This window comes from Carcharodon carcharias, chromosome 19 (assembly GCF_017639515.1).
Source record: "Carcharodon carcharias isolate sCarCar2 chromosome 19, sCarCar2.pri, whole genome shotgun sequence".
Taxonomy (NCBI): domain Eukaryota; kingdom Metazoa; phylum Chordata; class Chondrichthyes; order Lamniformes; family Lamnidae; genus Carcharodon; species Carcharodon carcharias.
The window spans coordinates 72,380,768-72,396,094 of NC_054485.1; positions in this window are offsets into that span (position 1 = coordinate 72,380,768).

Consider the following 15,327-nt stretch of genomic DNA (forward strand, 5'->3'; position numbering starts at 1 on the left):
TCACCCACCTCCCTCCTTCACTCCACCATCCATTCCTTCACTCCCCTGCCCCGTCCTTCACTCCCCCACCCCCCTTCACTCCTCCTTCACCCCACACCCTCCTTCACCCCATATCCCTTCCTTCTCTCCCCCCATCCCCCCTACTTCACTCCCGCCTCCATCCCCCTCCTTCACTCCCCCCTCCTTCAACCCCTTCACTCCTCCCGCCATCACTCCCCCATATCCCCTCCTTCACTACCCCCATCCCCCCTACTTCATTCCCGCCTCCATCCCCCTACTTCAACCCCTTCACTCCTCCCTCCATCACTCCCCCATATCCCCTCCTTCACTCCCCCATCCCCCCTCTTCACTCCCCCATCCCCTCTGCTTCACTGCCCCCATCCCCAATCCTTTACTACCCCATCCCATGTTCACTCCACCGATCCCCCCTCCTACACTCCCCCCACTTCACCCCCCATCCCCCCTCCTTCAATCCCCCACCCCCCTTCACTCCCCCACCTCCTCTTCACTCACCCACCTCCCTCCTTCACTCCACCACCCATTCCTTCACTCCCCTGCCCCCTCCTTCACTCCCCCACCCCTTCCTTCACTCCCCCATCCCACCTACTTCACACCCGCCTCCATCCCCCTCCTTCACTCCCCTCTCCTTCAACCCCTTCACTCCTCCCTCCATCACTCCCCCATCCCCCCTCCTTCACTCCCCCATCCCCCCTCTTTCACTGCCCCCAACCCCACTCCTTCACTCCCCGCCATCCCCCCTCATTCACTCCCGCCATCCCCCTCCTTCACTCCCCCATCCCCTCCTTCACTCACCCCTTCACCCCTTCAATCCTCCCTCCATCACTCCCCCCCTCCTTCACCCCCCCATACCCCTTGCTTCACACCCCCCATCCCCCCTCCTTCTCTCCCACCCCATTCCCCCTCCTTCACTCCACTGCCCCTCCTCATACCCCCACCACCCCTTCACTCCCCCACCTCCCCTTCACTCCCCCGCCTCCCTCCTTCACTACCCCACCCACTCCTTCACTCCCCCACACCCTCCTTCACCCCCTACCCCCTCCTTCAGCCCACCATATCCCTTCCTTCACTCCACCGATCCCCCCTCCTTCAATCCCCCATCCCCCTCCTTCACTCCCCCCCTACTTCACCCCCCTTAAATCCTCCCTCAATCATTCCCCTCCTCCATCACACCCCCTCGTTCACCCCCACCCCCTCATTCTGTCCCCTGCCCCCCTCCTTCACTCCCCCACCCTCCTCCTTCACTCCCCATCCCCCCTCATTCACTCATCCCATCCCCCCTCATTCACTCATCCCATCCCCCCTCTTTCACTCCCCCATTCCCCTCCCCCCTCCTACACTCCCCCGCATCCCCTCTCCTTCATTTCCCCCATCCCCTCTCTTTTACTCCCCCATCCCCCCTCCATTATTCCCCCCTCCTTCACTCCTCCCTCCATCACTCCCCCCTCCTTCCCCCCCTCATATCCCCTCCTTCACTCCCCCATCCCCTCCTTCACTCCCCCACCCCACACCTTGTCTCCCCTGATTCCCCCTCCTTCACTCCCCAGCCCCCCTCCTTCAATCCCCCATCCCCCTCCTTCACCCCCCTACAATCCTCCCTCCATCACTCTTCTCCTTCACACCCCCATTCCCCCTTCATCGCCCACCTCATCTTCACTCCCCTACCTCCTCTTCACCCCCCCACCTCCCTCCTTCACTCCCCACCCACTCTTTCACTCCCCCACCACCTCCTTCATCCCACCATACCCCTTCCTTCATCCCCCCCATCCCCCTTACTTCACTCCTGCCTCCAACCCCTTCCTTCACTCCCCCCTCCTTCAACCCCTTCACTCCTCCCTCCATCACTCCCCTATATCCCCTTCTTCACTCCCCCATCCCCCCCTCCTTCACCCCCCCATCCCTTCTCCTTCAATCCCCCATCCCCTCTCTTTCACTCACCCCATCCCCCCTCCTTCACTCCCGCCATCCCCCCTCATTCACTCCCCCATCCCCTCCTTCACTCCCCCCTCCTTCACCGCCCTTCACTCCTCCCTCCATCACTCCCCCCCTCCTTCAACCCCCCCATGCCCCCTGCTTCACTCCCCATCCCCCCTTCACTCCCACCCCATTCCCCCTCATTCAATCCCCCCCACCCCACCTCCTCTCTCCCCATCCCCCCTCCTTCACTCCCCCTATCCCCCCTCCTTCGCTCCCGCCCATCCCCCCTTCTTCACTCCCCCCATTCCCACTCCTTCACTCCCCCATTCCGCCCTCATTCACTGCCCCCATCCCACCTCCTACACTCCCCTGCACACCCTCTCCTTCATTACTCCCATCCCCACACCTTCACTCCCCCATTGCCCCCTCATTCACTCCCCCCATATCCCCTCCTACCTTCCCCCGCACCCCCTCTCCTTCATTCCCCCCATCCCCTCTCTTTCACTCCCCCCATCCCCCCCTTTCAATCCCGCCCCCCATTCTCCCTCCTTCACTCCCCACATCCCCTCTCCTTCACTCCCACCATCTGCCCTTCTTCACTCCCACCCCATCCCCCCTCCTTCACTCCTACCCCATTCCCCCTCCTTTACTCCCACCCCATTCCCCCTCCTTTACTCCCACCCCATTCCCCTCCTTTACTCACCCCTCCTTCACTCCTCCCTCCATCACTCCCCTCCTCCTTCACCCTCTCATACCCCCTTCTTCACTCCCCCCATCCCCCCTTTCAATCTCGCCCCCCCCCATCCTCCCTCCTACACTCCCTACATCCCCTCTCTTTCACTCCCTCCATCCGCACTCCTTCACTCCCCCACCGCCCCATCCTTCACTCCCCCACCCTCCCTTCTCTGCCCCGATCCCCCCTCCTTCACTCCCCCCACTTCACCCCCCATCCCCCCTCCTTCAATCCCCCATCCCCCTCCTTCACTCCCCCCTCCTTCACCCCCATACAATCCTACCTCCATCACTGCCCCCCTCCTTCACACCCCCTACCGCCCTCACCCCCACCCCCTACCCCCTCATTCACTCCCCTGCCCCCCTCCTTCACTCCCCCACCACCCCTTCACTCCCCCACCTCCCCTTCACTCCCCCACCTCCCCTTCACTCCCGCACCTCCCCTTCACTCCCGCACCTCCCTCCTTCACTACCCCACACCCTCCTTCACCCCATATCCCTTCCTTCTCTCCCCCCATCCCCCCCACTTCACTCCCGCCTCCATCCCCCTCCTTCACTCCCCCCTCCTTCAACCCCTTCACTCCTCCCGCCATCACTCCCCAATATCCCCTCATTCACTACCCCCATCCCCCCTACTTCATTCCCGCCTCCATCCCCCTCCTTCAACCCCTTCACTCCTCCCTCCATCACTCCCCCATATCCCCTCCTTCACTCCCCCATCCCCCCTCTTCACTCCCCCATCCCCTCTGCTTCACTGCCCCCATCCCCAATCCTTTACTACCCCATCCCATGTTCACTCCACCGATCCCCCCTCCTACACTCCCCTCACTTCACCCCCCATCCCCCCCTCCTTCAATCCCCCACCCCCCTTCACTCCCCCATCTCCTCTTCACTCCCCCACCTCTCTCGTTCACTCCACCACCCATTCCTTCACTCCCCTGCCCCCCTCCTTCACTCCCCCACCCCCCTTCATTCCCCCATCTCCTCTTCACTCCCCCACCTTCCTCCTTCACTCCACCACCCATTCCTTCACTCCCCTGCCCCCCTCCTTCACTTCCCCACCCCACTTCACTCCTCCAACTCCTCTTCACTCCCCCACCTCCCTCCTTCACTCCCCTACCTCCCTCCTTCACTCCCTCACCATTTCCTTCACTCCCCCATCCCACCTGCTTCGCGCCCGCCTCCAGCCCCCTCCATCACTCCCCCATATCACCTCCTTCACTTCCCCATCCCCCCTCCTTCACTCCCTATCCCCTCCTTCACACCCCACTCCTTCACTCCCCTTCACTCCTCCCTCCATCACTACCCACCACCTACACACCTCCATACCTCTTGCTTCACACCCCCCATCCCCCCTCCTTCACTCCCACCATCTGCCCTTCTTCACTCCCACCCCATCCCCCCTTCTTCACTCCCCCATCCCCCCTTTCAATCTCGCCCCCCCCCCCATCCTCCCTCCTACACTCCCTACATCCCCTCTCTTTCACTCCCTCCATCCGCACTCCTTCACTCCCCCACCGCCCCATCCTTCACTCCCCCACCCTCCCTTCTCTGCCCCGATCCCCCCTCCTTCACTCCCCCCACTTCACCCCCCCATCCCCCCTCCTTCAATCCCCCATCCCCCTCCTTCACTCCCCCCTCCTTCACCCCCATACAATCCTACCTCCATCACTGCCCCCCTCCTTCACACCCCCTACCGCCCTCACCCCCACCCCCTACCCCCTCATTCACTCCCCTGCCCCCCTCCTTCACTCCCCCACCACCCCTTCACTCCCCCACCTCCCCTTCACTCCCCCACCTCCCCTTCACTCCCGCACCTCCCCTTCACTCCCGCACCTCCCTCCTTCACTACCCCACACCCTCCTTCACCCCATATCCCTTCCTTCTCTCCCCCCATCCCCCCTACTTCACTCCCGCCTCCATCCCCCTCCTTCACTCCCCCCTCCTTCAACCCCTTCACTCCTCCCGCCATCACTCCCCCATATCCCCTCCTTCACTACCCCCATCCCCCCTACTTCATTCCCGCCTCCATTCCCCTCCTTCACTCCTCCCTCCATCACTCCCCCATATCCCCTCCTTCACTCCCCCATCCCCCCTCTTCACTCCCCCATCCCCTCTGCTTCACTGCCCCCATCCCCAATCCTTTACTACCCCATCCCATGTTCACTCCACCGATCCCCCCTCCTACACTCCCCTCACTTCACACCCCATCCCCCCCTCCTTCAATCCCCCACCCCCCTTCACTCCCCCATCTCCTCTTCACTCCCCCACCTCTCTCGTTCACTCCACCACCCATTCCTTCACTCCCCTGCCCCCCTCCTTCACTCCCCCACCCCCCTTCATTCCCCCATCTCCTCTTCACTCCCCCACCTTCCTCCTTCACTCCACCACCCATTCCTTCACTCCCCTGCCCCCCTCCTTCACTTCCCCACCCCACTTCACTCCTCCAACTCCTCTTCACTCCCCCACCTCCTCTTCACTCCCCCACCTCCCTCCTTCACTCCCCTACCTCCCTCCTTCACTCCCTCACCCTTTCCTTCACTCCCCCATCCCACCTGCTTCGCGCCCGCCTCCAGCCCCCTCCATCACTCCCCCATATCACCTCCTTCACTTCCCCATCCCCCCTCCTTCACTCCCCATCCCCTCCTTCACACCCCACTCCTTCACCCCCCTTCACTCCTCCCTCCATCACTCCCCCCCACCTACACACCTCCATACCTCTTGCTTCACACCCCCCATCCCCCCTCCTTCACTCCCACCCCATTCTCCCTCCTTCACTCCCCTGCTCCCCTGCTCACACCCCCACCACCCCTTCACTCCCCCACCTCCCTCCTTCACTCCCCCACACCCTCCTTCTACCCACCATATCCCTTACTTCACTCCCCCCATCCCCCCTACTTCACTCCTGCCTCCATCCCCCTCCTTCACTCCTCCCTCCTTCAACCCCTTCACTCCTCCCACCATCACTCCCCCATATCCCCTCCTTCACTCCCCCCCATCCCCCCTCCTTCACACCCCCCATCCCCCCTCCTTCACTGCCCCCATCCCCAATCCTTTACTCCCCCATTCCCCCATCTTCACTCCACCGATCCCCCCTCCTACACTCCCCCCACTTCACACCCCATCCCCCCTCCTTCAATCCCCCATCCCCCTACTTCAGCCCACTTAAATCCACCCTCAATCACTCCGCCCCTCCATCACACCCCCATACCCCCTCGTTCACCCCCACCCCCTCATTCATTCCCCTGCCCCCTCCTTCACTCCCCCACCCGCCCTTCTATCCCCCACCTCCCTCCTTCACGCCCCCACCCACTCCTTCACTCCGCCACCCTCCTCCTTCACTCCCTCCATCCCCCACTTCACTCCCCCATCCCCCTCCTTCACTCCCCCATCCCCCCTCCTTTATTCCCCCCTCCTACACTCCTCCCTCCATCACTCCCCCCTCCTTCCCCCCCCCCCACATATCCCCTCCTTCACTCCCCCACCCACTCTTTCACTCCCCCGCCCCACCCCTTGTCTCCCCCGATCCCCCCACCTTCACTCCCCATCCCCCTCCTTCACCCCCCTACAATCCTCCCTCCATCACTCTCCTCCTCCTTCACACCCCCATACCCCCTTTCACCGCCCACCCCCTCATTCACACACCTGCCCCCTCCTTCACTCCCGAACCCACTTTCACTCCCCCACCACCTCCTTCATCCCACCATACCCCTTCCTTCATCCCCCCATCCCCCCTACATCACTCCTGCCTCCATCCCCCTCCTTCACACCCCCCTCCTTCAACCTCTTCACTCCTCCCTCCATCACTCCCCCATATCCCCTCCTTCACTCCCCCCATCCCCCCTCCTCCACTCCCCCCATCCCCCCTCCTCCACTCCCCCATCCCCCCTCCTTCATCCCCCCATCCCCTCTCTTTCATCCCCCCATCCCCTCTCTTTCATTTGCCCCAACCCCTCTCTTTCACTCACCCCATCCCCCATCCTTCACTCCTGCCATGCCCCCTCCTTCACTCCCCCATCCCCTCCTTCACTCCCCCCTCCTTCACACCCCTTCACTCCTCCCTCCATCACTCCCCCCCTCCTTCACTCCCCCCATGCCCCGTGCTTCACTCCCCCCATTCCCCCCTCCTTTACTCCCACCCCATTCCCCCTCCTTCACTCCCCCCATCCCCCCTCCTTCACTCCCCCATTCCCCATCCCCCCTCCTTCACTCCCCCATCCCCCCTCCTTCACTCCCCTCATTCCTCCTCATTCACTCCCCCCATTGCCCCTCATTCAATCCCCCCATCCCCCCTCCTTCACTCTTCCCCAGTTCCCTCCTCTCTCCCCCACCTCCCTCTTCACTCCCCCACCCCCCTCCTTCACTCCCTCCATCCCCCACTCCTTCACTCCAGCCCATCCTGCACTCCTTCACTCCCCCATCCCCCCTCCTTCACTCCCCCATCCCCCCTCCTTCACTCCCCCATCCCCCCTCCTTCACTCCCCCATCCCCCCTCCTTCACCCCCTCATATCCCCTTCTTCACTCCCCCCATCCCCCCTTTCAATCCCGCCCCCAATCCTCCCTCCTTCACTCCCCACATCCCCTCTCCTTCACTCCCCCATGCACCCTCCTTCACTCCCCCCTCCCCCTCTCCCCTCATCCTTCACTCCCCCCATCCCCCCTCCATCATTCCCCCAACCCCTCTCCTACACTCGCCCATCCCCTCCCCTCTTCTCTCTCCCCCATCCCCCCTCCTCCTCTCTCCAATCCCCCCTCCTCTCTACCCCACCCCTCTCTTCACTGCCCCCAACCCCCCTCCTTACTGCCCCCATCCCCCCTCCTTCACTCCCCCCATCTTCACTCCCTCGATTCCCCACTCCTCCACTCCCGGCAGTTTACCCCCATCCCCCCTTCTTCACTCCCCCCTCCCCCTCCTTCACTCCCCCCTCCTTCACACCCCCTTCACTCCTCCCTCTATCACTCCCCCCTCCTTCACACCCCCATACACCCTCCTTCACCCTCCATGCCCTCCTTCACTCCCCCACCCCCTCTTTCACTCCCCCACCCGTCTCCTTCACTCCCCCTATCCCCCCCTTCCCTCCCGTCCATCCCCCTCCTTCACCCCCCTTCATTCCTCCCTCCAACACTCACCCCCTCTTTCACCCCCCCCCATTCCCCCCTCCTTCACTCCCCCCATCCCCCCTCCTTCACTCCCCCCATCTTCACTCCCTCAATCCCCGATCCTCCACTCCTGGCAGTTTACCCCCCATCCCCCCTTCTTCACTCCTCCATCCCCCTCCTTCACTCCCCCCTCCTTCATCCCCCCTTCACTCCTCCCTCCAACACTCCCCCCTCCTTCACCCCCCCATCCCCCCTCCTTCACTCCCCCCATCCCCCCTCCTTCACTCCCCCATCCCCCCTCATTCACTCCCCCATCGCCCATTCCTTCACTTCCCCATCCCCCCTCCTTCACTACCCCCATCGCCCCCTCCTTCACTCCCCCATCGCCCCTCCTTCACTCCCTCCATCCCCCCTCCTTCACTCCCCCATCCCCCCTCCTTCACTCCTCCATCCCCCCTCCTTCACTCCCCCCATCCCCCCCTCCTTCACTCCCCCATCCCCCTCCTTCACTCCCTCCATCCCCCCTCCTTCACTGCCCCCATACCACCTCCTTCACTCCCTACATCACCCCTCTTTCACTACCCCATCCCCCCTCCTTCACTCCCCCATCCCCCCTCCTTCACTCCCCCATCCCCTCTCCTTCACTCCCCCCCAATCTCCCCCTCCTTCACTCCACTCCCATCCTCCCTCGTTCACTCCCCCATCCCCCCTCGTTCTCACCTCCCATCCCACCTCCTTCAATCCCCCCAGCCCCCCATCTTCACTGCCCCCATCCCCCCATCTTCACTCCCCCCATCCCCCCATCTTCACTCCCCCCATCCCCCCATCTTCACTCCCCCCATCCCCCCATCTTCACTCCCACCATCCCCCCTCCTTCACTCCCACCATCCCCCCTCCTTCACTCCCACCATCCCCCCTCCTTCACTCCCCACATCCCCCCTCCTTCACTCCCCCCATCTCCCCCTCCTTCACTCCCTTCATCCCCCCTCCTTCACTCCAGCCCATCCCCCCTCCTTCACTCCAGCCCATCCCCCCTCCTTCACTCCCCCATCGCCCATTCCTTCACTCCCCCATCCCCCCTCCTTCACCCCCTCATATCCCCTTCTTCACTCCCCCCATTCCCCCCTTTCAATCCCGCCCCCAATCCTCCCTCCTTCACTCCCCACATCCCCTCTCCACTCCCCCATGCAGCCTCCTTCACTCCCCCCATCCCCCTGCCCCTCCCCCTCTCCCCCCATCCTCCCTCCTTCACTCCCCCATCCCCCCTCCTTCACTGCCCCCATACGCCCTCTTTCACTCCCCCCATTCCCCCTCCTTCACTCCCCCAACCCCTCTCCTACACTCCCCCATCCCCCTCTTCTCTCTCCCCCATCCCCCCTCCTCCTCTCTCCAATCCCCACTCCTCTCTCCCCCACCCCCCTCTTCACTGCCCCCACCCCCCCTCCTTACTGCCCCCATCCCCCCCTCTTTCACTCCCCCCATCTTCACTCCCTCGATCCCCGCTCCTCCACTCCCGGCAGTTTACCCCCATCCCCCCTTCTTCACTCCCACCTTCACACCCCCTTCACTCCTCCCTTTATCACTCCCCCCTCCTTCACAGCCCCATGCACCCGCCTTCACTCCCCCCATCCCCCGTCCTTCACTCCCCCCATCCCCCACCCCTCCTTCTCTCCCCCATCCCCCCCTCCTTCACTCCCCCAACCCCTCTCCTACACTCCCCCATCCCCCCTCCTCCTCTCTCCAATCCCCCCTCCTCTCTCCCCCATCCCCCCTCCTTCACTCCCCCTCCTTCACTCCCCCCTCCTTCACCCCCCCTTCACTCCTCCCTCTATCACCCCCCCCTCCTTCACCCCCCCCATTCCCCCCTCCTTCACTCCCCCTCCCCCTCCTTCACTCCCTCCTTCACTCCCCCTCCTTCACTCCCCCTCCTTCACTCCCCCCTCCTTCACCCCCCCCTTCACTCCTCCCTCCATCACTCCCCCCTCCTTCACTCCCCCCTCCTTCACTCCCCCCTCCTTCACTCCCCCCTCCTTCACTCCCCCTCCTTCACTCCCCCCTCCTTCACTCCCCCTCCTTCACTCCCCCCTCCTTCACTTCCCCCATTCCCCCTCCTTCACTCCCCCATCCCCCCTCCTTCACTCCCCCATCCCCCCTCCTTCACTCCCCCATCCCCCCTCCTTCACTCCCCCCATCCCCCCTCCTTCACTCCCCCCATCCCCCCTCCTTCACTCCCCCATCCCCCCTCCTTCACTCCCCCATCCCCCCTCCTTCCCTCCCCCATCCCCCCTCCTTTACTCCCCCCATACCCCCTCCTTCCCTCCCCCATACCCCCTCCTTCCCTCCCCCATCCCCCCTCCTTCACTCCCCCATCCCCCCTCCTTCACTCCCCCCATCTCCCCTCCATCCTTCCCCCCCAGATAAATACATGAGGGAGAAATCAATAAACGGATCTGCTGATAGAGTGAGATAAAATAGCGAGGGATTAAGCTCATGTGGAGCATAAGAACCAGTAGAAAGCAGATGGGCTGAATGGTGCTTCAAAGACTGGAATCAAAAAGGAAATGCTGGAAATACTCAGCTGGTCAGGCAGCATCTGTGGAGAGAAACAGAGTTAACATTTCAGCTCGAGATGATCTTTCATCAGAAACTTGGTTGAATGTTTTGTCAGAGAAAAACCCCACTCTCACCAGCATCACACCCTCCCCCTGCCAACTGTCACCAGAACTACACCAGTGGCACCAACACCATCCCCCATGCTCTCACTGCCCTGCCCCACTCTCGCCACCTTGCCCACTCTAACCTTCACTACACCAATCACACCAACACCATCCCCCACTCTCGCACTGCCCTGCACCACTCCCACCACTCCGCCTGCTCTCACCAGCAGTGGCCCTCACCATTCTCAATGCCATCCCCGCTCCTCCCATCCCCAGATTCCATGGTCGAAGTGTCCCTTATTTGATTTCCTCCGAATTGGTCATCTTGGAGGCTATTTCCAAGTCACAGTCACTCCCCAATGACAGTGTAACTCCCGAATTCACGGTGTAATGCTCCTAGCACAGTCACTCCAAAAGTCATTTCCCAACTCTGAGTGTCACCCCTCCCCCACCCACCCATGTCATTCTCTTAATACCCAAGTCAGAGTCACTCCCTGATACACAGTCTCCCTCTCCAAAGACTGGTGCAACCTCCTCTCCCACTCCCTTCCATGTTCCTCTTTCCCATGCTCAACCTCCTGTGCCCCTCTCCCCTGTACATGTGCTGATCCCACCATCATCGCTGCCTTGGATGTTGTGGTTCTTCTACTGATCTGCTGTGAAACACATCTGAGGCTACACATCCCACACTGATGTTGTCAGTTTGAAAGCCTCCGAGGATGAATAATGTTATTCTCACACTAGAAATCTCTGTCAAACGTTTACCAGGAGGAACTGAGACAGCAGCTGCAATAAGTGAGGTTTTATCCAGATGGAGCAATGACAAATTTAAATCCCCACCTGATCTGCTGCTCAAAGTCACCTCCATTTCACTGGTCAGTTTCCCAAGCTTCAGGAAACCCATGTTGCTCCAGAAATATTTGGATTGGCTGTGAGAGATGTCAATCAGAGAGCCCACCCACTCTGCCCATTCTCTCCTCTTCCACAGCTGGTTCACTTCCTGTAGGGACTGAAAACCAAGTGAGGAGATGATGAGTGTTGTAGGGTGGCCGAGTTGTATCATTTGTAATAGAGTTGAACTGCAGACACTTCTTAAGTGGAAACATTAAATTTATTTACAATATACTCAGCAACAACTACATATGGGCTTTCAACTCCAACTCTATCTCTGCACTGTCTGCTGAGGTAGTCTGTACTGCTCTCCTATTGGTTACTACAGATCATGTGATCTTTCCTAACAAGTATTATTCTTAAAGATACAAAACACACTAAATAACACCATAATTACTACAGTCACTGAAGGAACAGAATTTATAATAATTACATCACATAATATCCACACTAATGTTCAGGCAGTCTGACTATCCTGTGGGGAATCAGGTGTGGAAATGCCCCTTATGCTGTGTGAGAAGATCCAGCTGAGAGAGCTGTTTACTGGGTGCTTTGTGCTGAACTGTTTGACTAGAGCTGTGTGTTGGATATTGAGTGTGTTTATTGGAAGCATTTCCCTTCTGATTTACAGGCTGAGTTTTGTTGATGGGTCATTACTGAATATGAGAAGGTGAGGTGTAATTATCTGGGAGGTGCAGAGTGTCTGAGGATTCTTACTGATTTCCTATTGTTGAGTTCTGTATGTGTGGGAGCTGGTTATTATCCTGTGGGCTGTGAATGGTCAATTCTGTCTGTGTGTTGGGATCTGGATGTTTTCTGTCTTTTCAAATCCCTTCAAGACCTCCCACCCTCCCTATCTCTGTAACCTCCTAAAAAAAAACAAAAAGAAAGACCTGCATTTACATCCAGCCTTTCATGACCACCAGATGTCTCAAAGCACTTTACAGAAATAAATTTCTTTTGAAGTGTGGTCACTGTTGTAATGTAGGAAATGTGGCAGTCAATGTGATCCTGACCAGCCATGGATCTTCTACACACACCTTACAGAGAGCAGAAAGGGCCTCGTTTTAACATCAGATCTGAAACACGGCACCTCTGACAGTGCAGCACTCCCTCACGACTGCCCTGGAGCGTCAGCCTCAGGGCTCAAGTCCTGGAGTGGGACTTGAACCCACAACCTTCTGACTCAGAGGTGAGAGTGCTACCTCCTAAGCCAAGGTTGACAATCAACTCTTAAGAGCCTCTAATCAGCTCTCACCCTCTAAGACCTCTGCACTCCTCCAATTTGAGCATCCCCAATTTTAATCATTTCACCATTGGAGGCCGTGCCTTCAGCTGTCTGGAATTCCCTCCTTAAACCTCTCCATCTCTCTCCCTCTCTTTCCTCCTGTAAGACACTTCTTAAAATATACTTCTGGGCTGAGATCAGGAACTACCCCCAGCCCCACCCTGTCCATGAAGGGAGGGGGACTGCAGCCTGAAGGTGCATCCTTCATGCTCCTTGACACACTGAGTTTGAACTAGTGTGCAGCCATTCCTACCCTGCTCTGCTGCAAGTTATAGGTTATAACCCGATCTCCCTTTGCAATGAGTCTGCCCCCTCACTGGGAGACTGCTTCACAGCGAGGGTCAGTAGGATAGTGAACCATGAGGGGAATCACGCTGCTCCTACTGAACATCCAGTCACTTTCTGACTTTTTACAGAAGAACAATAAACAACAACTTGCATTTAGAACCACAGAACCATAGCAAAATTACATTGCTGAAAGAAGCCATTCAGCCCATCGTGTCTGCACCAACCAAAAAAGAGAAAAAAGAAATTAGCTGCTCATTTTAATCCCACTTTCCAGCACCTGGTCCATAGCCTTGCAGGTTACAATATTTCAGATGCAGTTCCAAGTACCTTTAAAATGAGTTGAGCGTTTCAGCCTCAACCACCAGCTTAGGCAGTGAACTCCAGACATCCCCCACCCTCTGGGTGGAAACGTTTTTCCTCATGTCTCCTCTAGTCCTTCTACCAATCACCTTAAACCTATGCCGCACACCCCCCCACCCCGCTCAGTAATTGACATCACACACCACCCTATCTCTGAATCTTGAAGAAGGTACAGAAGAGATTTACAGGAATGTTCCAGGATTGAGGGATTACAGTTATATGGATAGACCAGAAAAGCTGGGATTGTCTCCCTTAGAGCAGAGAAGGCTAAGAGGAGATTTCTTAGAGATTTTAAAATGATGAAGGTTTGAAACAGAATAAATACAGAGAAACTGTTTCCAATGGTAGAACAGAAGAAAAACTTATTTTTTACACAATGTGTGGTTAGGATTTGAATTGCACTGTCTGATAGGGCATTAGATGTAGATTGAATAATAATCTTCACTAGGTTCAAACCTGGATTCTGACCTTGGTGAGAGACTTTACAGATTTCACTGGGCTGAGATCACCTTAATATTATTCTGACACAATGACAGGATTGTCCAGATGTTTATTATAGACCCCCAGATAGTCAGCGGGAAATTGAGGAGCAAATATGTGCACAATTTGCGGTGGTGTGTAAAAACAATAACAATAGGGTAATTATATTAGGTGATTTCAACTTTCCCAACATTAATTGGGATAGACATAGTGTTAAGGGCTTGGATGGAGTGGATTTCTTGAAATATGTACAGGAGAACTTTTTAGGTCAATATCTAGAGGGTTCAACAAAGGACAGCGCAGTGCTGGGCCTAATTCTGGGGGATGAAGCTAGACAGGTGGCTGAGGTGGTGGTGGGCGAGCATTTTAGTGATAGTGACCACAACATGGTACAGTTTAAGTTTGTTATGGACAAAGAAATCGACAAGTTGCAAAAAAATATTTTGGATTGGGGGAGAGTGGATTTTAGTAAAATAAGGCAGGATCTGGCCAAGGTAGACTGGGAACAGTTACTTGTGGGGAAATCTACAGAGGAGCAGTGGGGGGGTGTTCAAAAAGGAAATGGGGAGGGTACAGGCTCAACATGTTCCCTCTCGGGAGATAGGAAGGAGTAACAAGCCCAGAGAACCATGGATGACCAGAGTATTCAGGTTATGATGAGAAGGAAAAGAGAGGCTTTTAGTAGGTACAAGGGAAGCAAATCAGCAGAAGCATTAGTGGAGCACAGACAGTGCAGGGTGGAGCTTAAGAAAGCAATTAGGAGAGCAAAGAGAGGGTATGAGAAAGCTCTGGCTGGTAAAAGACAGGAAAATCCCAAGATATTCTATAAGTATATCAATGGGAAGAGGATAATCAGGGAAAGAATAAGGCCCATAAGGGACCAAGGGGGCAATCTATGGGTGAAGCCAGAGGACATCACTAGAGTGTTGAATGAATACTTCACATCCATCTTCACCCAAAAGAATGAGGATGAAGGTATCGAACTTGGGGAGAGAGACCGCGAGGTTCTTAAGCAAATTGAAATAGGGAGTGACAAGGTAATGGAGGTGTTGGCAGGCTTAAAAGTGGACAAATCTCCAGGTCCAGATGATTTGTGTCCCAGACTGCAGAGGGAGGCAAGGGAGGAGGTCGCAGGGGCTCTGACCCAAATTTTTAATTCCTCTCTGGCCAATGGGGAGGTGCCAGAAGACTGGAGAACAGCTAATGTGATTCCGCTATTTCGGAAGGGTTGTAGAGATAAGCCGGGGAACTACAGACCAGTGAGTCTCACATCAGTGGTAGGGAAACTATTGGAGAAAGTTCTGAAGGAGAGAATCTATCTCTACTTGGAGAGGCAAGGTTTGATCAGGGATAGTCAGCATGGCTTTGTCGGAAGGAGGTCATGTCTAACAAAATTAGGACATCTTATGAGCCTGTGGAGTCCTCCTCACATTTGAACAGCCTCTCACCCGTGGGAATAGTGATGACAATGCCAGTGCTGAGGTACGATGATGTCAACGATGAAGTCACCCTGCAGTGAGATGCCAGTGAAACAGGACTTGGAGCAACCCTCATGCAGCAAGGACAACCAGTTGTGTTTGTATTCAGAGCCTTAA